The sequence below is a fragment of the Pezoporus flaviventris genome, unplaced genomic scaffold (genome assembly GCF_033815535.1).
Source record: "Pezoporus flaviventris isolate CSIRO_AGI_PZ_B2104156 unplaced genomic scaffold, CSIRO_AGI_Pfla_v1 ptg000006l, whole genome shotgun sequence".
Classification (NCBI taxonomy): domain Eukaryota; kingdom Metazoa; phylum Chordata; class Aves; order Psittaciformes; family Psittacidae; genus Pezoporus; species Pezoporus flaviventris.
In genome coordinates, this window is record NW_026892554.1 from 5,102,911 (window position 1) to 5,126,896 (window position 23,986).

At 39.2% G+C, this 23,986-nt stretch overlaps 2 long non-coding RNA genes across 2 annotated transcripts in view; both read right to left on the reverse strand.

The window, feature by feature from the left end:
• Positions 1-23,986, reverse strand: part of LOC133265662 (uncharacterized) — a 59,154-nt gene that overhangs the window by 25,596 nt on the left and 9,572 nt on the right. The gene's annotated exons all lie outside the window — the stretch shown is intronic.
• On the reverse strand, positions 15,164-17,256 carry LOC133265664 (uncharacterized). The gene is made up of 2 exons (XR_009742049.1): positions 17,146-17,256; positions 15,164-16,900 (listed from the first exon to the last, which is right to left on the reverse strand). It is a non-coding gene; the product is annotated as an uncharacterized LOC133265664 (long non-coding RNA).

The following is a 23,986-nucleotide window of genomic DNA, read 5'->3' on the forward strand; positions in this document are numbered from 1 at the left end:
GCACAGTTTATTCCAAGCTCAAGGATGACTGTGGATGGTTTTAATTTTGCTTCATTCAATGATCTCTTCTAACGCAATGATTTTTTCCATGGAAGACCTTAACCACAGTGGCCATTTGCAGCTGATGATTTTTTTAATATATAAATAATTTATTAAGCCATTGCAGACTTATACTTTTACACTGAGAGAAAGGAAAAAGGAGGGGGAGGAGGGAGGATTGCATCTTAAGCTCTATTTACAAATTTACCTTGGCAGGCCCTCTTGCTGCCAATAGGAAGCCATGTTGCATATTTAATTTGCTCTTTTGTTACAACGGGGCTTAGGTTAGTTAATTTCAATTTTCGATTTCAAAAGCTATCAAATATGGCTCAGATGAGAAATCAATTTTTCTCAGCTGCCTCTGTTTTTGTGATGGCGAGGTTTCCCATTGGCAAGAGGACAGCCACGTGACACAGCAAGAGATTAGTTCACTAGACCCCGTGTTTCAGCCACCTCAATTACTGGCTGCCTCTTGTAATTTAGCCTTATAACACCTAATTTCAAGATAGAACTCATATTTAATTCATGAAAGCTTCCACAAGAGTAATTGTGAAATAAATTGCCATAGAAAATATCCATTTGCGACTCGTTTTAATTTTGTATGCTACTAGCACGCTATTTGTTCTACTTGTTTAACACTTTAGCACAAACATATTTTATATTGAACTTTATGGACTGCTAATAGGTTATTATTTTTCACTGTTTCCCCTTCGCAGACACACCACTGAATGTCCCTCTCCTTCATGCAGCTCTGGGTCTAGTAATACCGAAATAGATGTGCTAAAACACAGAAACTTATAATCTCCCAATTATTGAATGGATTGTTATGATCTGTTCATAACTTTAAAAGTAGCAGATAAAATCACAAGTGATGGTTTGTAAATGGTAGTTCAGTGACAAGGATCATTTAAAGGGCCAAAGAATAAATACAGCTTAATTTCTGTAATGTTTTAAACAAACCCATTCATTACACATATTGATGCTCCATGATAACAGCAGTATATGTATTTTTAATTCTTTAACCAAAATAAATGTTTCCACTGTATACACACCATTTTGTCCTTTTCCTCCCTGTTGCTATGACAACAAGGTGGGTGAGGCCTCCTCAACTGCCAAACTCAGCTGTCATCCCTTCACCCTAAAAGCCTTATAATTGCTTTTATTTGCATACGACAATTAGGCAGGATGGCTCACAGCAAGAAAACCAACCTTTCTCTCCCCCAGTGCACACAACGCCAGCCTGTAATTTATAAAAGATACACGCCATGTGGTGGAGCACTAAAATAGAGTGATGAGTCCTTTCATCTGATTGTAAGCTATTAACAAAAGAAAACATCCCCTTTCAGGCTGTAAAAAATGCCTATCTGGTGTGAACCTGGAGAGGAAAAAAAAAGAGGGGGAACGTGGAGAAAAAAGTTTTTCCTCCTCCATGCAAACCCTTCACTCCATGATCATGTTGAACTCAGCAGAAGAGTTTGAAAGCAAGAGTTACATTTCAGTGCTTTGTGGACAATGAAGTGCCAGCAAAACCGATGACGTGGTAAAACTGGATTTAGATTTTTTTGCTCTTGGGATACGTCACACTCAAAGATGCCAACATGAAATGATAGGTCCTAAGCCAACTTGCTGAAAGCACCTCAAGGAAGGCATGAGGTGGGTTGGGATGCTAGGCGAGGACGGTGACATGGGAACATAGACGGTCAATACATTCGACGGCTCTGTCTGAGGAAAATAACTGTATTCAAAGTTCTTATGCCCGCGTTTGATGTAAAGCTCACCCACTTGTATGTTGAGCTGTTGGGGCCTAAATGCCTGTGCAGCTTATTCATACAAAGAATCAGCATCCAGGTACATGCTTTTATGTAAGTTGTTAAAGAACAACAAACTTCCATAATTACAAAAGGATCTTTCTCTAAGGAAACCAGTTAAGCAACTCCTCTACAACAGCTTCTCCTCTTTTCTGCTCTCTTCTGGAAGCTCTTCAAGCAGTATTTGTAATAGCTGATCTGATTAAGGACCTCCAACCCTCAAAAATCCCACAAAAGTTCTACCTTTCCTTTAACAGATTTTACATCCACAACCTCACTGGTAAGAGCAGAGAATGTTAAATTTAGAATTCAAAAAACAAATTGGATTTGGGGGAAAATATGGGATTTGATACGGGGAAAATGAGGCAGCAATAACAATACCAAAAAAGCAATACATTCTCTTGCCACTGTACAGCTAGCTCGTTCTAAAAATAAACCAGCTATTACAATGGCATTACAGCACGCACATTTTTCAGTCTCTCTGACTTACCTTCCTCAGAAGGTTGAAACTGGGAAGACTACATAAAAGAGTAAAGCAGAATAGATCTAGCCTAGCTTGAGCACGGGACTGATCTGTTGTCTCGCTGCAGCTACCTCTGTGACCCAATATTAATGAAGAGGACGAGTCAGGAGCACAGCTTGCAGGTATCTTCATCAACTTTGCTCACCTTATTGCTCCAAAGTCCACTTTATCACCTGAGATTTACCCAGTTTCAATAGGAGTGCGGAAAGGGGGGGAAGTTTGGAGGGGAGAGCAGAAAAGAAAACGGGGAACATTTAGGCATGGGACATGCACTGTCAAGTCCTCTCATGCCCTCCTTTCCTTATTAGCTCAGGCAAGCACTCACAAAACACAGCGCACAACATCCAGCAGCACTTCCCAGCTTTTATCAATACAGGGAGCAAGAAAAAGTCAACAGACCACAACTTGCTCACTACAAAGCTTGAACAACCAGCAGTTTTTGACGGCGCCCTGGACTGGCAGCGCGTTCAACTAACAGCTCTGCCACTGACCCACAGCCTGAATGCTGACAACTCACAAGCATTAGTTTATATGGCTGCTCACACACAATATTGGTACTTTGTCTGAAGTTATGTGAAAGAGACATGAAAGTCAAACTATTCAACCAGCACAGGATTTTTCCTAGTGCAAGTTACTGATATTTTGCCCATTTGGGCTTTACAAGATCCAAATACTACACATATCCATTTAGCATATGTAACTGGACTTGACCCGTCTCAAATTTCAGTATAGTGTATTATTACTCTTCTGTGTTTCTCCATCTATACACCTGATTGTTCCGATATGTTCCTACTCCCAGTGCTTGAGAAGTAAGTTGGATTCTCAAATAGGATTCTAAAAACCTGTATAATTTTATACTTTAGGTATTTTTTTGAATGAGCCCTTTCTTATCTACATTTCCTACTGCTATTACAAAGTCAGCTGAATTCACCCATTGATTTCAGCAGGAGAAATTTGTGCCTCTGTGTTGGAACAGTTTTTCCTTGCATATGTAATCTCAAAGCTGTACTGCTGCTGAATTGATCCTTTTAAATGTCTGGTGCCAAATACTTCCCTGAGATAAGTACAGATAGTGGTTGCTAGGCCTTTTGGCTTCAGACCTGAAACCGGTCCCCAATCTCTTTGCAAGATACAGAAACTTGGCCATAAAAGTACACTTTGAAAGCATAAGTAGTATAACGCAAGGTTTCCCCAGGATCAGAGGAAATTATTATTTCCTGTTCCATAAAAGTCACGTACCTTTTACACAGGAAACCTGTTTTGAGCAAAGTGAGTTTTTTTCCTCTGCACTCCCTAACCCGTAGAACCTAAAAATAGCCTGATTTCTTAAAACACAGAAGTAGGACAAGATGCAAATGAAACTTTGAGAGGCTTTTCAGTTTTAGTGTCTTCACCCTCCATTTTCCAAATGCAGGCCCTTCCTTAAAGAAAAGCAAACCATGAATAGTTAGCTAAAGTTTACAAAGTGGACTTCTCAGAATGGTCCTAACACACACTCTGACCATTTACATGGATTTTATGTCACTATTGGCTGCTATTCAATAGAAACACAGTACAACCGCAGTAACACAGCACTGGTCATCACATTCACATAAGAGTTAAAGCTTAATATACTTCTCTCAGACATCAAGCTTCCTTTTCTACCTACACACTGAAGGCTGTAGCTTTGCTGAAGTTACTACAGCTTTCCATCAATATGAATTACAGTAGAAGTTGTTCCAAAGTGAATACAGTGCATAAAACACAATTTATAGTCATAGCTAGCTGTGCCAAAAGTGTGCAGAGTTGTCTGCTTTTCTTTAACTACCTTATGGGAATATGCTGGGGGTTTGTTTAAACTTCTCTTTTTATTCTTCTTGAAAATTCTCCAAATATAGGATAGGAAAAGGATTTGAATGTCAAGAAAAGATTTGTGCTATGGAACAGTATCTGCGTTTGTGACTTTTACTGACAGGGTGACATCATAAGGTATAGGAATGAGGTATAAGGATAACTTACTTAGAAGATTTGTATTTTCAGACATAATATCCTAACATTAATCTCAAGAATGAGGTGAACTTTTTTTTCTGTTCCTCTATCTGCAATGGCTTCTAAAAACAAACTGAACCACTTGTTTTGTTCTCAAACTAAAGAGCACAGTAATATGCACAAGAAAGGAGGAAAAGAAATATAATTGATAAAAGCTCTGAATAACAACTTCATACCTGAAAAGCAAAAGAAACTTTCAGGAAAAGCATTTGCTCACATCCCTGCACATGTCCAATCAACCTTTAGTAATGGAACAAGTAGGAAGTGAATGAGTTTTACTTCCTTTATGAGAACAGGGTAAGATGCTGCTGCGGCTCCACTTGCATGGTTGGCAGGGGTGAGTTTGTACATTTTCACCATTTTTATATTCAGATAAACAATAAGAAGTTGCTCATTTCAGGTATCATGAAGTATCCACAAAGCTGCTTTTTGAACTTTAAATCAAAGTGAGAACACCTTCGGGGATTTTCTTACCCATTTATATATTTTGTAGGCAGAAAGACCCAATTTATAGGAAGAAATTTACTCCTATTCCCACAGACCTCAGAGAAGGTGGGATCAGGCTCTCACAAATGTTTTGATTATCACAACAGAAAAATGCCACTAAGTAATCTTTCTTGCAGACATTATGCAGCAGTTCACTGTACTCCAATCCACCTCTTACTTTTTTTTTATTTCCAATAAAAGGAACAATGTGCACTTGACATGAACTCCAAGATTTAAATGAAGCTTCATGGGTGCTAATATTAGAGAGACATTAATAATAAACTGAGAAGCAGGCAAGTCTGAGATGATTTCTGACTTGATTTTGTGCATCAGACACGAGAACTTGAACTGCAGAGTTTGACACTGACACTTTTTAGGGAACAAAGTCTCTCTCCTACTAGTTCCCTCCACCCCCCCCAGTTCAAATCTCATCTGAGAAGTGCTGAAATGAAGCTGTCACTCAGGCCTGCTCAGGGACCTGTCAGCAAAACATTGAGCCTTTTCATTTTGATGGGTCAGCCTGCAATCCCCTTGAAAGAGAAGTCCGTGCCACTGTGGGTTTTCTTTCTGCAGGAATTCTGAATTCTAATGAAACTCCAAATCGCCCAATAAAGGCAGGGGCATGGGGAAGTAATCCAAGCCAGGTCGCGGAGAAATTTGTATTTTATCTTTCCCCCCCCCGACCATTATTCTAATTGCATTCACAAAGGGTTGTGGGGATTTTCTTCTCTCCCCCTCCCCTTTATTTTTTGCAGGGCAGGCTCAAACGGAATGAGGTGTCCTTTGTCTTGATGCTACACTGAGATTAGGTAGCGGCTCTCTGAAAATGAAAGGGCATGGCTCAAATTTTCTTGGGTAAATATCCATCCACCTATTGCAGCCTGCATCGCCACTGCTACAAATATCTCTAATGTATGACTGTGCTGAGAGAAAGAGAAAATTTCACATTAGCATTTCTTCCCCACAAGAAACAGTCTTTCATTAACACTGTACAAAGCTTGTTTGAGCCAAGAAGCAAAACTGCACCTTTCTCTTCCCCTCTACTCTCCACAACTTTGTCTTCCAGATTAGTCACTACCTATGACTGATAGTGGGATAGAGGGGAGAGGATGTAGAGAGTGAGAAAATAATTAATATATTGATGTATTCTTTAGAGTGGGTTTGTTAACATGTTTAATGTTTTTAAAATATGTATGAATTTGGGAGCCCATCGAAGGCTGTTTATTTTAACAAGGAGATAATTTTACTCTGCTAGCTGTTTAAAAATTACACTCAAAGAAAATACGGGCAGCCTGAACAGACACAGAATTTATGACATGGTCAGTGCTAGAGCATTTTTTGTATATTTTAGGAGTCAAGGGTGATCTTACTCTTTTGTTTTATATAGGCTAAGCAATTTTGCACCATACAGAGAAAAAGAACATATTAACACTATTAAACACAAACAGATTAAAAAGCCAAATAACTTGGAAATAAAAAAATCTAGCTGACTATCATGCACAAAAACACTAAGTGAAAAATACAAAACAGTCTCTTTGAGTAATATTTCATGGAACTAGGGGATAAAGATACAGATGGAAAACTACCTAAAAACTTTGATTTGAAGCACAAAGTAATGCAACAGTGTAAAGGTACGAATTAAATGCTGTAACGCTGCTGATGACACTATGGAAGGTGCTGCCTAGCTCTCTTCAGTCTTTGCTTAACCTGCAAGTATGCCCACCAGTAATGTTTCAACAATCCTCCCACCCTATACATAAGTTTGTGTTATTCAGTCTTGCAGAAACACCATCTTCAGGTTCTCACCTTTTCTCTGCGAGGCATGACTCAAACATCTCATCTTCCTCTGCTCTGCCTGTCCAAAGAGAGTCCATTATAATGCCAGGTGCTGAAAACCTATATTATTTTATACTACACAGCAAACCAATGCATATGTGTATGTGCTTGTGCACAGTACATACATCTTCCTATAATTTTCTTGAGCTTTGTGACCAAACTTGGATGCTGGAGAAGGTATAGCATGTAATTTTCCTTGGCAATGACCTTCAGAGGTTCTTTCTTCCCTTGGATTAGCACGTTTCCATGGGAAATCATTATAGTAGACCCTTATTTCTCAACCTACGTTGTCAGGGACTGCTAAAATTGTACTTCATTTACCCTGCTATACCTCACTATTGCACCACAGGTAGCATGTATGATCACCAAGAGTTCTGATGCTGTGCTACATGTGGACATCTAGAAAGCAGTAAAAGATAGACACTGCTTCCTTCCTTTTGTCAGGACATTAATAGCACTTTCTTTTCTGGATGAAATCATACCATTTTCCTTCATTCTTTCACATGACAGGTAAAGGCAGGGACTTCCAGAAAGCAAAAGTACTTTTGTCTTGGTTCCAAAGGATACATTTTATTTTACAGATATATGTCTGATGTGTGCAGCGAACATTTGGCACGCAAGTCAAGATTGTCATACTTAGGCTTATATAAATCTACCTGTCCCACCAGAGGTACATATATATGCATATGTGTATGTATATATAAAGGACACATATATCAACTTTTTAAAATAGCTAAATGCTTGTGAACCTCCCATTCAGCAGGTGCTGTGCTTCTTAAAATGCATGTGCCACAAAGAGGGCCTTTGGTTTTATCATGGCTATTTTCTGTATACTCTAAGCAAGAGATGCACGCACTTAATGGGGAGGGTGGCATAAACATTTTACCTTCTCAATATGTTCAAAGTCTCACACAGCAAACGTTGGTCCTCATTCATTGTCAAATACCTGATGACTGCTGATTGCAAAAACTTTATAACGGAAATTTTCCTTTCAGTGCATCACCAACAGTTTGCACTTGCAAAATGAATAATTGAAGCATCTACCTGGAAAATTTAATATTAGGTAAAATATTTAGTGTAGAACAGAACATTGCTTTCATTTTATTTGCTAGTGCTCAACCTTGAGCTTTCTAAGAGCACAAGTATAACATATCCTTATCTCATTCGAGGGCTTGATCCAATACCAAAACCAAACTGAATGCTGCACATCTACAAAGACAAGCAAATATTCTTGATGAGATGAGCTGAATTAAATTATTTCACTCAAAAGCCAACCTAATTCTCACCTTCCTTTCACCAATCCAAGACCAGTTCATACCTTCGGTAGTTTCATCTACTTCAGCCAAATTCCCCCCTGCTCAGAGGTAAATGCATGGAGAAATTAAGGCCCAGAACAGAACTTCATGCTCTGCTAAGGATGATACCCATCCTGACATAATGGGAGTCCTGGGAATCGCTTTGGGGAGGTGAGGCCATCAATGTACAGACCCACAAGCCTACATCTTCCAATATTCTGTTTCAACTCAACAGAAGTTGTCACAGTCCAGCTTTTACTTAAAAGCTTACAACCAGTCTCAGTTGCACATGCATCAACTCCTCCTTAGTAAAACAAGGAGCCTGAACTTCGCCGTTAGCAGCCACAGAGCTTCTGGGAAGCATTTTAGCCCACATCAGAAGATGGAAGTGCTTGTGATCAGAAACATCAGGTTCTTCCTCTTTCCTCTGGCCCCTGAAGGTATGGGATGTGGAAAGGTTGTGGTTACAGATTAATGTGTTACCTATTTATGTACTGAAAGCCCACTCAGCAGATTTAGCACTTTTACCTTCTTTTTCTCACCTTTCTCATATAAATGACAAGATAAGTAACTTCATTTCACAATGTAGTCCAACACCTTACAAATTAAAGATATGGTCAAATACATCCAAAAAAAATTCCCACTGGCAAAATGTGACCAGCTATTAACCAACATGGCTATTTCTCTAACCTTTATTCATCTTGAATAAGTCACCCAAATGAGACCTCATGGAAGAGTCAATCTCCATGTGAGATTTGAAGGATCAGAGTCCAAGTAGCAAAACATATTTAAATGGGCCAAGTTAATCTCCAGGTTAATTAATGCCATTCTAGGTTTAATTCTAGCAATATTTTGTTCTAGTTCATCTTAGTATTATTCTATTTCCCATAAGAACCTTAATATTTTGGGTTATTTTTATGATGAAATTTCAGTCTCTCAGTGGCCTGCTATTAATTACTTTGATAGAGTTAAGGTTTGATGTACACCAGTGGCTAGTTTTTGTGAGCATAAACACTAGATCACTTTCATAAAATTAAAACTGTCTTTGTCTCCTGAGCTGGTAAGATTTAACAAGCATTTAATGACATTGCTAAAAAGAATTAAAGCCTTTTTCCTATTTCATTCAATAAAGCTGTATTTTTAGCTGGTTTTACTTCATTTATCTTTATTTTTGTACTTTTGGTGTATTCTTCTTTTAAAACAAAACCGCACACCCTCCTAAATGTTAAAACCCACGAGGATAAACCCAGAAAGCACTCCAGATACATCTACAATCGCATAAGACCTGTTTCTCCTGCCCCAACCCCCTTATAATTGGTTATGATGTTCAATATAAGGGATAAATGAGTGCCCCTCTCCTGCTTGCTCACAGTATGCCACAAAACCCTGAAAGGGTTAATTGGCATTTTAAGAAAAGGTAATTGTCAAGCATATCTGCTGGGGTTATCCCCAGAATTGGGCGGGTGGTGCATAGGTCTCCCACCCACTGGAGCATCTCACATCTTGAAGAGCACGCTGAAGACAAAAGCAGTACTACTGCTGTTTCTTGATTTTCACTTTCAGCTCTAACTGCTAACCCCCAATGTGCTCTTTTGAGTTTACTATATCAAGCTAGTACTTACAGCAGAGTATATGTACTGTGTCTTGACTGTAAAATTATACTGACATTGTAAGCATAAATATAAATCTCTGTGTGTGTTTAAATCACACGTAATTTACTGCTGGATTTACTGGTTGCAGAGGAGCCCACTAACTGGAGTGGACAGAGAGACTGGCTACACTTTTATGTTTTTTAAATAAACCAAACATTTCACTGAGTAAAATATATAAACCAGCATATAAAAAGAAATGTTTCAAGTAAGTGAAAAGGCAAACTGAATCTGAGTGAGGTCATAGGTGGCCGTTTTCTTACCATAGCAAACCCTCTGCCAGTTGTTTGTAGATGCTCATAACATTTTTATCCTCTGAAAATATATATTTCACGTTTGCTTTTGCTAGTTAAAACTTTTTCCATGATGTTCTCGTGCATTCCAATGAGTAAAGAAAAGTCATAGACACAGCAACACAAAGGAGACACTTTCCTTCTAGCTTTAGCCTGACAAATATTCAAGAGCTAATGCAAATTTGAGGTTTTATTCAAACAACATTTTTCTAGGCACAAGAGTCGATTCCCACATTACTTGGAGCTTGGCTTTAGGTGTTCAGTTTGCAAGAGGCAGAGCTCCTGCATTTTCTTTTCTATTTATTATAATGTCACATCACAGTGTACAAAAAAAAAAAGGGTGGCTTTATCCCTTTCCTCCAGATTCATCAACCTCTACAGTCAGTGATTCCTCCCCTTTATGCCCTGTCCCCAGTTGTATGAGGTTCAACAAGGCCCAGTTGCAGGACCCAGAACTGAGTCACAACCACCCCATGCAAGGCTATAGCCTTTGGGGAAAGTGGCTAATAAGCTGCCCAACACAAAAGGACCTGGGGTCTCAGTCAACAACCAGCTGAACGTGAGCCAGCTTGTTCCCAGACAGCCAAGAAGGCCAACAGCAGTGATCATCCCCCTCTACTCAGTGCCGGCGATGCTGCACCTTGAATACTGTGTTCAGTTTTGGGTACATCCTTACAAGAGAGATATTGAGGTGCTGGAGAGGGTCCAAGAAGGGCAATGAAGCTGGTAAAGGGTCTGGAGCACCAGTCTTATGAAGAATGGCTGAGGGAACTGGGCTTGTTTAAGCCTGGAGAAAAGGCAGCTCAGGGGAGAACTTGTTGCTCTCTACATCCACCTGAAAGGAGGTTGTAGCAAGGTCAGTATCTTCTCCCAGGTAACAAGCAATAGGACAAGAGAAAACAGCCTGAAATTGCACCAGGGGAGGTTTAGATTGGATATGAGAAAAAAAATCTATTCACTGAAAAGGTTGTCAAGAGCTGGAACAGGCTGCCCAGGGAAGCAGTTGTGTCACCTGGAGGTATTTAAAGTCAGCCAGAGGGGGTGGTTAGGGACATGGTTTAGTGTTGGACTTGGCAGCGGTGGGTTAACAGCTGGACTTGATCTTAAAGATCTTTTCCAACCTAAACAATTCTAAGATTCTAAGTACAAATTAGCTGCCTGCACCTTCAATAGATATTTCTTCCGATATATCTCTAATGGCGTATTCACTCAAATAGTCCCAGTGAAATTCTTGTCATTGTTGAGCATGTTTCCTAGATCCTTTCCTCTTTGCTTTATGCGTTTTCACTTCTTCGTGAAGATGCTTAATGCAGTATAATTGAAACAATTTTATTGTCTCCAGCCATCCATTCTACCGTTACAGTGGCGGAAAATACTGGTCAATTTGACAAGTTAATATTACTCCAGTGGTCATTTGAACTCCTTTAAGCCACTGGGTGCTAAAATTACTTGTCATCTTCCTTCACCTGCAAACTGAATATAACTGGTCCATGAGAAAAGGAGAATAAGAAGTTCTCTCCACCAAAAACGTTTACTGAAAGAGATAATTACAATTCTTACTAATTGACAGAGCACTGACTGTTCCTAAACAGTTCCGAACCACTTGAGAGCAACACTTGGTACTCTCACCTGGAGCTTCACTGATGCCTTCAAACTGACTTTTCTTCTTCCCACAGGGTTGGATCAAAGACAAATCAAAGTTATTTCAATTTTTCCTTTTGTATAGGCCATTCCTTGTAACCCAATTTATCTATCAATTGGATAGCTAGTGTTCAACAAATGTTCCAGTTGACACTTGATCTTAGTGCTTTGACTGTGTAACTCTGCTAAGTAGATATGTAGAGTTAATATTGGAGCAGCTGTCGAAAATGCTTCTTTCTTCCACCCAACCCTCTCTCTTTAAGCATACCTGATTTGTCCATGGAACTCATTATTAGTAGATACAATTAAGCCAAAAGATTAAGTTTTTAACAAGTTCCATTTCTATGTATACCAACACCACACCAGAAACATACATTATAGTTTTAAAATCTCTCAAGCTTCCTTCTCAAACTGTCATACAAACAAAATATCACCTAAGAATTATATGAAGGACTTGATCCTGTTCCCCTTGTAGTCAATGGCATTCCAATTAAATCAGCTCAATCCCACATATTTTTGCTTTAGATCTATTTTTTATATATATATATGTTGCCCTATATAGATTATACCATATGCTCTCATAACATCAATAATGGTTCCCACTGACTTACAGCCACAACTACCAGAGAGGTACTGCAGTTAGCTCCTGCCATCATCCTGGAAAGTTCCTGATAAATCAGTGGGAATTTTATGGACTGGCTTTCTTCTCCCAGGAACAAATGCAAACAGTGTCACTGTCTGGACACTTGTCTTCTGCACCAAGACTAATGCATCAGTGTGCCGAGAAATGCCATTCTGGTCTGTCCTACTGCACCATTTCCCCTTCAATATCTTGCATTTAGGTTCCTATTCTTTAAAAACTGTTCATTGGGAGAACATAGGTAGTGTTAAACCAACACAGATTTCTGTCTGTCATTCATACTATGGTGCAGTCATTTTTCAAGTCACGGGAACTTGCTAATTTTAATGAGATCCACATAATGAAACACCCCACTTCAGAAACTTATCACCTTTCTGTCTTTAAATATAAACTTTGAGGACACATTTAGTAACACTATAATCTTGTTACAGGGATAATACTCTTCTTTTTAACGGTGATTAGCAGACTCTCTTAATAATAGCATCAATTTTTCCTTACAAAGCCAATGCAATTACTGCTGGAAAAAAAAAAAAGGCTAGATGTCAGAAAACATAAGCTAGCTGCTCTTCCTAAACAACATGCATCTAAACTCTTCTGCTAGGCTCCTTCCTGTCCTTTAGCCCTTGCTCTTCATCTGTATCCTCACCATACGCTCGGTTCAGGAAGTATGAGGAGATGCTGCAGTCCGCCAGCTGTTCCCAAAGCAAGCGTGGAAGGGTTGAGTCCTGCCCAGCTTCCCCTCGGTGGGGGCACTTACTGGGGTTTCTCCTCAATTGGTTTTCAAACTTACAAGAACGTAATTATCACTGACATTCCTGCCCTTTTGTCAAGTTTGGTTGAAAAAAAGCAGCAATATTAGGAGCTGATTGACAGGTAAAGCAAATGATCGTGTAAGCCTCATTTCTGTAAGTACACAACCTAACGAAAGCCATAGAAATCTACAGAAACTCTAAAGCCCTGCGTTAGAAATACCGCTAGCTGCATGATCTAAGTTAATGCTTCATTTGTATACGGGTGTGTATTTAAAGATAATTAATATTAGCTGTGACTTTTGAGTCTGGTATCAACACAGTCTCCCTTTGTAGTGCCTACAGTTTTGTAAATGCAAATAATTTTGAGTTCAGTTTTGCATTTTTAATTATTAGCAGGCAGAGTTCCTTTGGTATTTAACTGCTTAACCATGACTCAGGGTAGAGGCACACATTCATGCCATTAATTGTGACTAGGATTTTCAGGTGTAAAGAAATCAAAGTGGATTTTAAAAGGAAAAAGATTAACCCCCAAGTGAATCTTGAACAGAAGCACTTGAGATGCATGGGCTTGGATTTATGTTTTAAAGCTTTGGTCAAAGAGATTTCCTTTAGTTGAACCAAGGTAGTGTATGTAATATTAATACAAATTCACAGTCTTATGAACATTTACTGTATAGTACTGGGGGGGGAGGAGATATACTGTGATATTAAAAAAAAGCCATATTATTTCGAGGTAGGCATGCCAAAAGCAGTTCTCTGGAACAGAAGGTGGCCTAATTATTAAAAGAAATGGCTTCCATCTCTGTGATGGTCTGACTGTTTGTGGATAAAATCCTACAACTGTGAAGGGCCTCATGCACTGCAAAGAAAAAAAAAGGGGGGGGGGTATATGGGAAATCAAAGTGTTCAGCAGCCATACATCAGAGAGACTATACAAGAAGGGTATCGTATTTTTAGAGACCTCAGAATTCCTGAGCAAAGTAGTAGTTAGTACCAGGTCTACATCAAAAGAAAACAACATTCTGTGTCATCGCTGGCCTCCTCTGTGATGTTTTGCCCTCAGCTTCATAATACGCAAAAAAAGTCATGGTTAAAAAAGACAGACTGTCCCTTTAAAATTAGATCATCCCTTTTATTAATATGCAGAATGAGTTGTCAATTGACCAAGCAACAAATGTACATCCTCATATCCTCATTTTCACTTCTATCTATGAATATTTTAAAACCCTAATGTGTGCTTGGCCATTTGGGTTTTAAGCAAAGACTTATCACAGTGTAAAACCCCTCATTTTTATCCCTTCGCTGAGGGCTTCTTTTTCCCTTTTCCAGGGTGTCATTAAAAATCTGATGCCAAGAGCTGGGACTTGGCAAGGTTTGCGATATAATTTGCAATCTGCAGTGTTTGCTGGCTAGCCCCCACCTGCCCCCCCTCTCTTTTTCTGCTCCCCCCACCCCCTTTTTCTTCCCCCCCTTTTTTTTAACCAGCCTGCCTGCTAGAGTCAATAGGGGGCATCCCTCATCTGTCTAAAAGAAAAATAGCAGCATACTAATTAGAATTCTATTTGCCAGAAGCCTCGGAGTTGCTGTGCTTATAGATTTCAAGCTTCTTTTGTTTGAATTAAATTGCCAACTTCCCCCCCCCCCCCCCCCCAAAACCCTTCCCCGCTCCCTCCCTTCCTTCTTTGCACTAAGCATGAGAGAGCGGGTGCCTTATTTGATTGAAAGAGGGGGTAGGGGGATGGGGAGGAGGAAAGCCTTAGCTATGGAAATGCTGAGGAAATGTCAGGGTTGTGTTTAAAAATGCCTGGTATGCTTTTCAGTGCCTGACTCCTGTCTTTCTAGCAGGGTTGTGGAGGGGAGGGAAGGGGGCCTGGCATTAAGCACAGGCACTCTGCCCCTTCTCCCTGACACTGAAATTCTGGGGGAGAGCTGACATGCTTTTCCCCAGCTCAAAGCCAGATGGTTCAAGCTTGGATAAAACCTTGGGATGAGATCACAAAGCTTGTTCATAACAGAACACACAACATCTCTGTTTTTCTGTTAATACCTCCTTTTGTATGCGTTGTGTGGGGTGAGGGAGGGGCCAGGGGATATGTCATAAATCCAAAGGAAAATGTCATATTTAACATTAATTTGTTTTCATAACCCTGTGAAAGATTTCAAGCTTTCCCCATTAAAATGTCATAATTAACCGACGGGAAATTTTATTACAAATAATTTCTTAATTTCACGAATAACTGAGCAAAATGCACGTCCAGGAGGTTTTTTTGCTGTCCTAAAAAGTCTGAACATATATATAATTACTTTTATTTACATGCAAAGATGGGTTCCACAGAGCACACTTCAATCACGGCCACATTTATGCAACTTCCTAAGTTTAGGTGACTAAATAATATTAAGCGTGCGTTCACTTGCCATCACCATGAATTATGCCCATGCACAATACGGCCATTGACTGCAGCCATTCACAGTCAAGTCTCATGCACTGATTCACAACTGGGGATAAGCAAATCATGGGGACAGAATAATGCATTTGATGATCTTCATATTCCTCATAATGACAGAATGCTTGCAAAGGAATAAGAATTCTTTTCAAATGCATTAATCAGTCAAATTTACTTGACATTCTTCATGGATTTGCTCTCTCCTTACAAATTCTGAACAGAGCTCACCTATAGCTGTGATGGGCACTCTCAAATGGCACTGCTGTTTTTCCCTACCCAGATAACATTACATCGACTTATTTGACTTCTGGCATAAATACTACATAAATACTTACTATACAGCAAGCTTAGAAAAAACTGTATGCATCAGCTTAAAGCTTGCTATCCTTACAGCTCATTCATTCCAGGGCAGTTGTTTCCTACAAGTCCCTGGAAGGACAACATATTATGGACAGGAGTACGAACAAGGGAAAAAGCTAATTCCAAGTTTGTCTTGTTGGTCTGACAGTATTATAAATCAGTAATTTGTAAAGCCAAAGTCTATTTCTGAAAATTTAGACCCTTAAATTTAGTGTAAAAATAATATTAAAATATGACATCAGGTTTGACCCTCTTTTAATTTTTCTTTTAAATCACGAAACCTTTAAGAATAAATGATGTTCTAATTTCCTGATGGAATTTGGGTTCACACCTGAAAGACTATCTTTTCCTCTAAAAAAGATTATATATGTTTCATTGTAGTATATTTGATTTTGGTTTAGTAGATGCTGTGATAATTTTTTGCACAGTCCTTCAAAATATATTTCCTGAAAAAAGACAAAGCTAAAGTACCAGCTAACCATTGCATTTTTATGTATTCATTAAATATAAGATCTTACAGGAAAGAGGGAAAATACAGACATTAGTAACTCTTACATATACTCCTTGGTGCTATTACATTTTAATTAGCACAGTTTGCAGGCTGTAACCTTTCCTAGGCCTACATGATGCATGAATATTTTATTTGCATTACTATAAAGTAAAAATAATTTGATTATCATTCGTACTATTTATGATTACATGTTTCTAGACACGCACATAGTCTCTATTTATAGCTGAATTTAACATTCCTAAATAGCATAGAGTGCTGACAAGCAAAGCATTGATGTTTACAGTATCATGCAAACCCTGAAGCCAACCATGTTCACATCCCTTTGAATTACTTTTCCAATTCAAAGCCTCGAAGAGCCCAGTCCTCCTTTATCTCTTCTTGTTATAAAAAGTGGCAGGAGGCAGAGTGGCAGAATGACCCACAAGATGGCACCTGTCACCAGTGGGATTTCTTCTGCCTTCTGCAGGCCAAATTTTGTTTGAACTCACTATGGCCTCTGTCATATCCTCATTTTCCCTTCCACTCTTGCCTTTCCTTCTTAATCCCCTTCGTGCAGGCTCAGGCTCTGTTTACTCAGCTTCCAAAACCCTTTTTTCTGCAAGAAGCCAAAGTAAAACTTCATTCAAAGAGGGGGCTCAGGATTAAGAGGCAAACCCTGTGCAGGAGGAAGCCAGCTACAGCACCTGCCGCCTTTGCCTGTCCTCACTTAAAGACAGTTTCTCCTATATGTGATTACCAGGCTCATTCTTATAGATGTGCATCCGAAATACATGATTACTTTAGGTCTCAAAGGTGAGGGAGTTGATTAGCTCTCTAATGAAGCTTTTTGTTATTACTTACAGGCAAAGTACATCACACAGATGGAGTGTACCGTAGGACTGCTTCTTTATGGTGGGCCAGACGTATTTTAACTGGTAAGAGCATCTAGAGCAATGAGGTGAAGCGGTTTCTATAAATACGGAATCAGTGGAGTTTTGAAAAAACAGATTAAAGGCAGTGACAGAAAACAACAAACAAGCACTGCAAGACCATTAGGCCTAATGCCCCAAAAATTAAGCCGATAGTTCATTTGCTACACAAGTCATTTCATACTTCACCCAAAATTACATAGGTGAACACTCACCAGTTGCCTAATACAGTTAGAGTAAGTCAACAAAGATGATGTTGATGAACATCCCTCTTAACTTTGACTACACAAAGGGCCAAACCCAAACACTCTTACAGGGACACAGCACATGAAAACCTTCAAGCTGTATGTCACTGCATCACTTAATTTCAACAACTGCAAAGGAGAATTGTTCTTCCACACAAGGATACAGCAGATCACTGGAACCTACACAGAGCCTGGAGAACCAAGCAGCTCTTCTCTTGGGGCATGAACCCATCCTAGCCCCTGCTGCTACCCTACCTCCAGCTTTGAAGACTTCCATGCCTTTGGGTTTTCCTATACCTTGCTGTGCCTCAGCACAGCGTGTTGGGCTGTTGGTTTCTTCCATCGATGTGTTTGCGGTTTGAAAAGGGAACATAACTTACATGCTGCTCCTAATTGTCCTCATCCTTCCTGTCAACCTCAAAAATGCACCTAATTACCCCAAAGCATAAACAGAGTCTTTCAGTAGCCACCAGAAAGGGCAGGAGAAAAGAATGGTTCAAAGTTTCTCTTATTCCTAATGAAAGAGGGTACAAGCCTTGAGTCTTACCTAGGGAAACATATAAAGTCATTAAGAATCTCAGAGTTTCACCAAACCTAAGAAACTCTTGTTTACATGATCCTTTATACCAAGCCAAAACTATTAAAACCAGAGTTACCTTTAGACAGAAGTTAATTATAGTGTTAAAAATAGTTGTTACTATTGTGAAACCTTTCAAATATTAGCACCACCCCAGTGGTTAAGGATATCCTTTCAATAACTGTCCATGATTAACACAAACAGCAGACTGCAGTCGTGCAGCCCATAGAAGTTGCTTTTGCTGCAAACATCAGAAGCAATTCTCATCTCTCATGCAATAAACATTTATTTTACTGAAATTCACCGGATCCTGGAAATCAGTAGAGATCTCAAGAAGTCATCTTTATCTCATAAGCAAACTGAGAAATAATCTAGGGGTTCTTGTAAACCCCTCAATAACCTCCTTCTGAATTAGAAAATATGGATTTATAAAACTGAAGTGGGTCAATGAATCATACCAATTTGCCTTGATTTTTTGGGAAGGAGAGTTTTGTTTTGATCTTCTTGATTCCTCGTTTCGCAATGACTTGTATTTCATTTTTTTTTTCTGGTAGATTATGAAATCAAGTAAATCCAACCCAGGATGAACCATTTTGATCAATCTGAAAAGCAGCTTTTTTTTTTTTTGAGAATTCTCCTCTGCCAAGAATTTGAAAATGTCACATTTCATTCCAGTATGAATAGCAGCCAAATTCCAAACCCTCCAAACCCTTTGAAAAACTGAATTTCTGCCTTTTTCACAACTCCAGAATTAATTCTTTTCCTCAAAGACTGCAGGGTGGCTTAAGAAAGTGGTCAGCAATTACAGATAACACGTGGGTGGATTGTAATAGCATTAGCCTTTTAGGAGCAAGGCCAGGATCATGGAGTAAGAGCATCTTGAGGGAAGACTGAGAAGCACCAGCTCTCCCAGCTCCTGGCTCTCAGTGAAGCCCAAGCATAGGCTCCAATGCCTCACATCAAAGCAAGATATAGACGCTGAAGCAAACGCCAGCATTTCCTAGCTCCCACTGAGTTTCTATCAATATTCTTAAACTTTAAAAAAGAAAAATACAATCTGGCGTAACTGCCTTAGAAGACTGCTGACTACTGCTACATGAGCCTCTCTACAACTGGAACCTATACAGGGACATAAATCCAAGAGCTGACCTGTAGCTTTGCACCCGGCCAAGGAAGCTATTAAATTCTTGCTGATTTAAGTTACTCTCCAGCAGTGTGGTGCCATTGCTTTAGAAAACAATAATAATAAACAAAATAATAATAATCTCCCGTTGTCCCCATAGGGAGCAATTTCCCAAAGATTGTGATTTTACCAGGGAACTATTTAAGAGAACTTGGAAGTCTTGAGGCTAGGTCTGCACTGGATCACAACTTGGTGGCATATCAAGGCACCACACTTGCTCATCACACTTCACAGAAATCTCACCTACCACAGACCCCCTCTGGAAGGATTCTGGCATAGGCAAAAGCACCATTCAGATGGAAGAAGCCTCATAAAGGTCACACAACCACCTAAGTCACGCATGTAAAAACCACAGCATCCCATGTTTACTGTACACATTTCATAGCCACTCAACCAGACCCAAACACTGTCTCTTCAAAACAGGCCAAAGCCATCCCACCATCTCCAGCAGCAAGCAGGATAGTCTCCTTCCTTTCCACACTACCAATGGTGGGCCTGGCAGAGGACAAGGCACAGAACATGCTGCCCAGCCTTTGCAAGGGTTACCTGTACTTCGCTCTGAAAGGAGTTTTGGGTTTGAAAACTTTGCAATTAAACTCATCTACAGACAGTGCAATAGAACCAGAGACATCCTTTGCGTGTCAAAGACAGCAATCATTTGTGCTTTTTTAACCACTGTTGATTCACAGCTTTTCCTGTGTGATCTCCATTGCTTCTGCTGCTACCATACTTACACGCTCAAAACAACAGGCCTGTAGAGCAACACATGAAGAAAAAAAGACATTCCTTATTTATAAAAATAAATAAGACAGTAGTATCACATGGCTGTGTTTTCTTGCATTATACAAATCCTGTATGAAAACTCTAACCTGTATATTCTTATAAAACACTGTCCCCTGTAATATCTCTTTGGTTTTGTAATTATTTTAGGCTTTCCACTCAGGAGCAATAAAAAGAGCTTATATTTAACCAGCACTCAGATTAAATAACTTTGAAATTGTGCCTTGTAGTTTTCTTTAATATAATTAATCTCAAAATCTCAAAATGTCACTCCCCCCCACCTGGTGATAGTGTCATTGGAGTGGACTGGGAAGAGACAACAAGGAGAAGGATATTTTGGTTTTCATCCCAGTTAACCATTTTTTCTCCAAAACAAGACCATAAAAATCAAACAAAACCAGTAAGAGATAATTCTCCACCAATAAACTGATCAAGGGCAAATTTTCTGCAGACTTGCTAAACTGTCATAAAGGGAAGGAGGTAGAGATCAAATATACTGTTGAGCAAGGAAACAGAGAGCACAAACTTTGTCCTCAGCTCAGGGACAATGATGCTCAAAGATTAACCCACCCTCTCAATTAACACCTCACATGAAAATCCCAGCAAGGTCATAGGATCTGTGCTGCAACTCGGTCAATCAGCATTGCCTGCCTCCATACAAACCAAGATCGAATGCAGAATTAACACTGGTCCCCTCGCTCACAGACTCACGTCAGATTAAGCCCTTGCATGGAGGAGATATGAAAAGCATTTCTAATTAGGGTCTGAGGTTACTGGTTAAAATGCAGTCGAGCAGTCTACCAACCATTCTTCTCCCCCCTTTTTTTTATAATTTTAATTAAACTCAGATACTATTTAATTCCTACCTGCATATATTTAGTACTACTTGAATGCAAACCTGATAAAGAATACTCCTGATCCCCACTTAGCTGCCACAAGCACTTATTAAAAGGAGGGTGACTGTCTTCAAGATCTTCCATGGGTCCCTTTGCAATAATTACTTTTTCTATCAAATGAAGAGCATAATATTTTTCTGTAAATAGATTTTTTTTTTTTGCTTTCTGAAACCTTGACTTCTCTACTCTTATAAGGAAATTATAATTACAGCCTCAGTATAGTGGTTAGTCACTGCCTTTCCAGTCCATGAGGAGGCTCTATTTTCCCCCCATATGGGCTCCTTCTACTCTTATTCCATTGCTTATAGGATTCTTGAGACATATCCTTGAGGATATTTTGCACCCTTTTATTCTCACAGAAGCATTGCTGTACATCCTGTGGTTTGGGGAATGGGAGAGAAGGGACTTACCACTGGTTAGAGCCTGTTAAATTATTTGTAATTCTAGGGCACTACAACATTTCTGCCATTGTGTGATTAGCAATCCAGATCTCTCCATAACAATTTTTAATATCTACCATGACCCTGGAAGCCTTAACGCTGCATCTGCAGCATACTAAAGCCTCGTGACTCCAAATTATAGCTCTGAATAATTCAGGAATTGTAATGGTAGCTCAGTACTTATTAAAGCATTGGGAAAACTTTGGGATGCTCATATCTACAGGCTCTTCATTATTATTCTGATTATAAAGATGTTTTAATATATGCTGTTGCTATTCTTACACATTACCACAATACCATTTGTGAAGAATCAGTAAGTGATCCAAGTAAACTCCTGTATTAAGCAGCTATACCTCAGAGTATAAAGGGACTCAGCAAAATGATGTTTCCTTTTTTCAGGGAAGATGAGTTATGTAATAATGCTTACATTAAATTTTACAATCCCAAATTATGTCTTCGACATCATAAAAACCTGCTGCTAAAGCAAAAAATCATATACATATAGAACTTCTCAGGTTTTTCCCTGATATATTAATTTGTCCCTATTTGTGTTAGTGTAAGTCTAACTGGTCTAATAACATATTAAGAGTATTCTGTTAATCCCAAATAAGCAGCTATAATAAGCCTTAGTGACAAGGAGGATCTAATGAAGAGTTGAATTTTTCATGGAGGTTTTATTGGGTTCATCAGCCTCCTCAAAAGTCCAGGCCTTCAGTCGCACCAGCTCCAAAATCTGGAAGAGATTATCTTCAGTTTGCCAAGAATAAACATCTCATTCCTACTAGGAAAACTCCATTTGATGACAAAACTTGTTTGTGTCCTAAACTTTGAGCCACTGCCACTGGATGTCATACTTGAGTAGCTTTAGGTAAGTGTAAAAATTATAAAAAGCCTCAATAACAAATACTGAGAAAACCATGAGGCATTTTTAGTCCGAGAGTAATCTATAGCACGGAAAGCATCCAAAATAGCATTTTGGCAAAGTTTATTAATCAGCTGCTTTCCCAATCTGTTGGAAGAGTTTTATTACTTTCTGGACAGTCAGGCACTTGAACTTGTATTGCCTGTCCTCATTTGACTACCCTACATTGACTATGACTCAGTCAATGGTTTACCAGTGGAGATATCTGTACTTCAAATGGGTGCTCTAGACTCATTTAGAATTCAAAGCATCCTTTCCCAAAAACCTTGTAAAAATATCCTATGCGTTGAGGGGGAAAGTAGCCACAGCCTGGCTCAATGAAGCCAATAAAGCAGGTCAAACCAGAAAGAAATCCTAGTGCAAACACTGTTTATGCTATCAAGTCCAAAGCAGTGTGATAAGGTTTTATTTACAACCACACTCAATGTCTGGTGTGAAGCAGATGATAAGGTTTTATTATTGCTGCCTACTTCTGAAAGAAATTACTTTCCATGGGTGCAAAGCTGTACGTTAGAGGAGACTCAGGTTGACTATTAAGGAGGAAGATGAAAAGTTCCACCATATAATACCTTTACAGATATTAACAGGTAGGTGGTGAAAGCTGTCTCCCTGAATGCCATCTTCATGGGAAAATAGACTCTGTTTTCATATGCAGGTGCCTCAGCACAATGATAATGGGATCACATACCGCCAAAATATGTTCACTCATCAGAATACAAGAAGTTTAACCTGGAATCAGTTTTCGGGTGGCATGAATGCACGCATGAGGTTGAAGGCAAGCCTGCGATCTTTGGTTTTGCCCTTACTTCCAAATTAAAAATTAAATAAAAGTGCCTGATTTGTACAGCTATCAACTGCTCTCAGGCAAATGACAGTTTCACACTACATCAGTGAACAAGCTTCTCAACATTGGTAGGAATCGAAAAGAATCTTCTGTCAATCCTATCCAGTTTTATACTCGGAAAACATCTCCCACCCTTTACAGGTATAACCTGGTTTGGGGATGTTTTTATTATTTCTTTTTCAAAATAAAGTTCATTAACTTCATTACTTAATTATCCATTAAGCTCCAGAAGGTGTGAAGGTGTTCTGGGATAGGTGTATATTAGGGTTCCTTAAGAAAATGCTAAAGAGATAATAGAAGCTTTCTTTGTCTACTACTGTCTATTCTGGAAACTATGTTCGTGCTGTTTAAATGCAATAGTAAAAAAATTTGGAAATGTTGCAAACAGCTTTGAAAATGGGAAAAATGCATTCTTGTCCTTTCCTGCAGTGAAAGAGAGACAATGACCGTCCCCAGTTCCAAAAGGATACCAAGAAATCCCCTGAATGTCACAAAGCAAGGCAACAGGAGCAGACAGCATAACCAGCATCTTGGAGAACTCAAAATCTTCCAGGGTTAGGGATACAGGCATAACACTGGGGTCTGTGTTTTACTTCTAAAAACAGGTAAGGAAGAGATGGACAATTAACCACCATGGAAAGGAAAAAAACTCCTCACAAAAGACTTTTCACTCTTAAATGCACCATCATTTTTAACAAAATGTGCTGTCTCGTTATTCATCCTCAGATTATACCTTCCCCCTGCTTATACTAATTCAGTTTTACGTGCAAAAGCACTACTTGCCCGTGTACTAGTAGAAGAGCTTCCGTTTAGGCTGACAGGAAGAACTTGTACTTAAAAGAGCTAAAAACTTTAGATAACATTGCTCTTTCCTAAAGCTCATCTC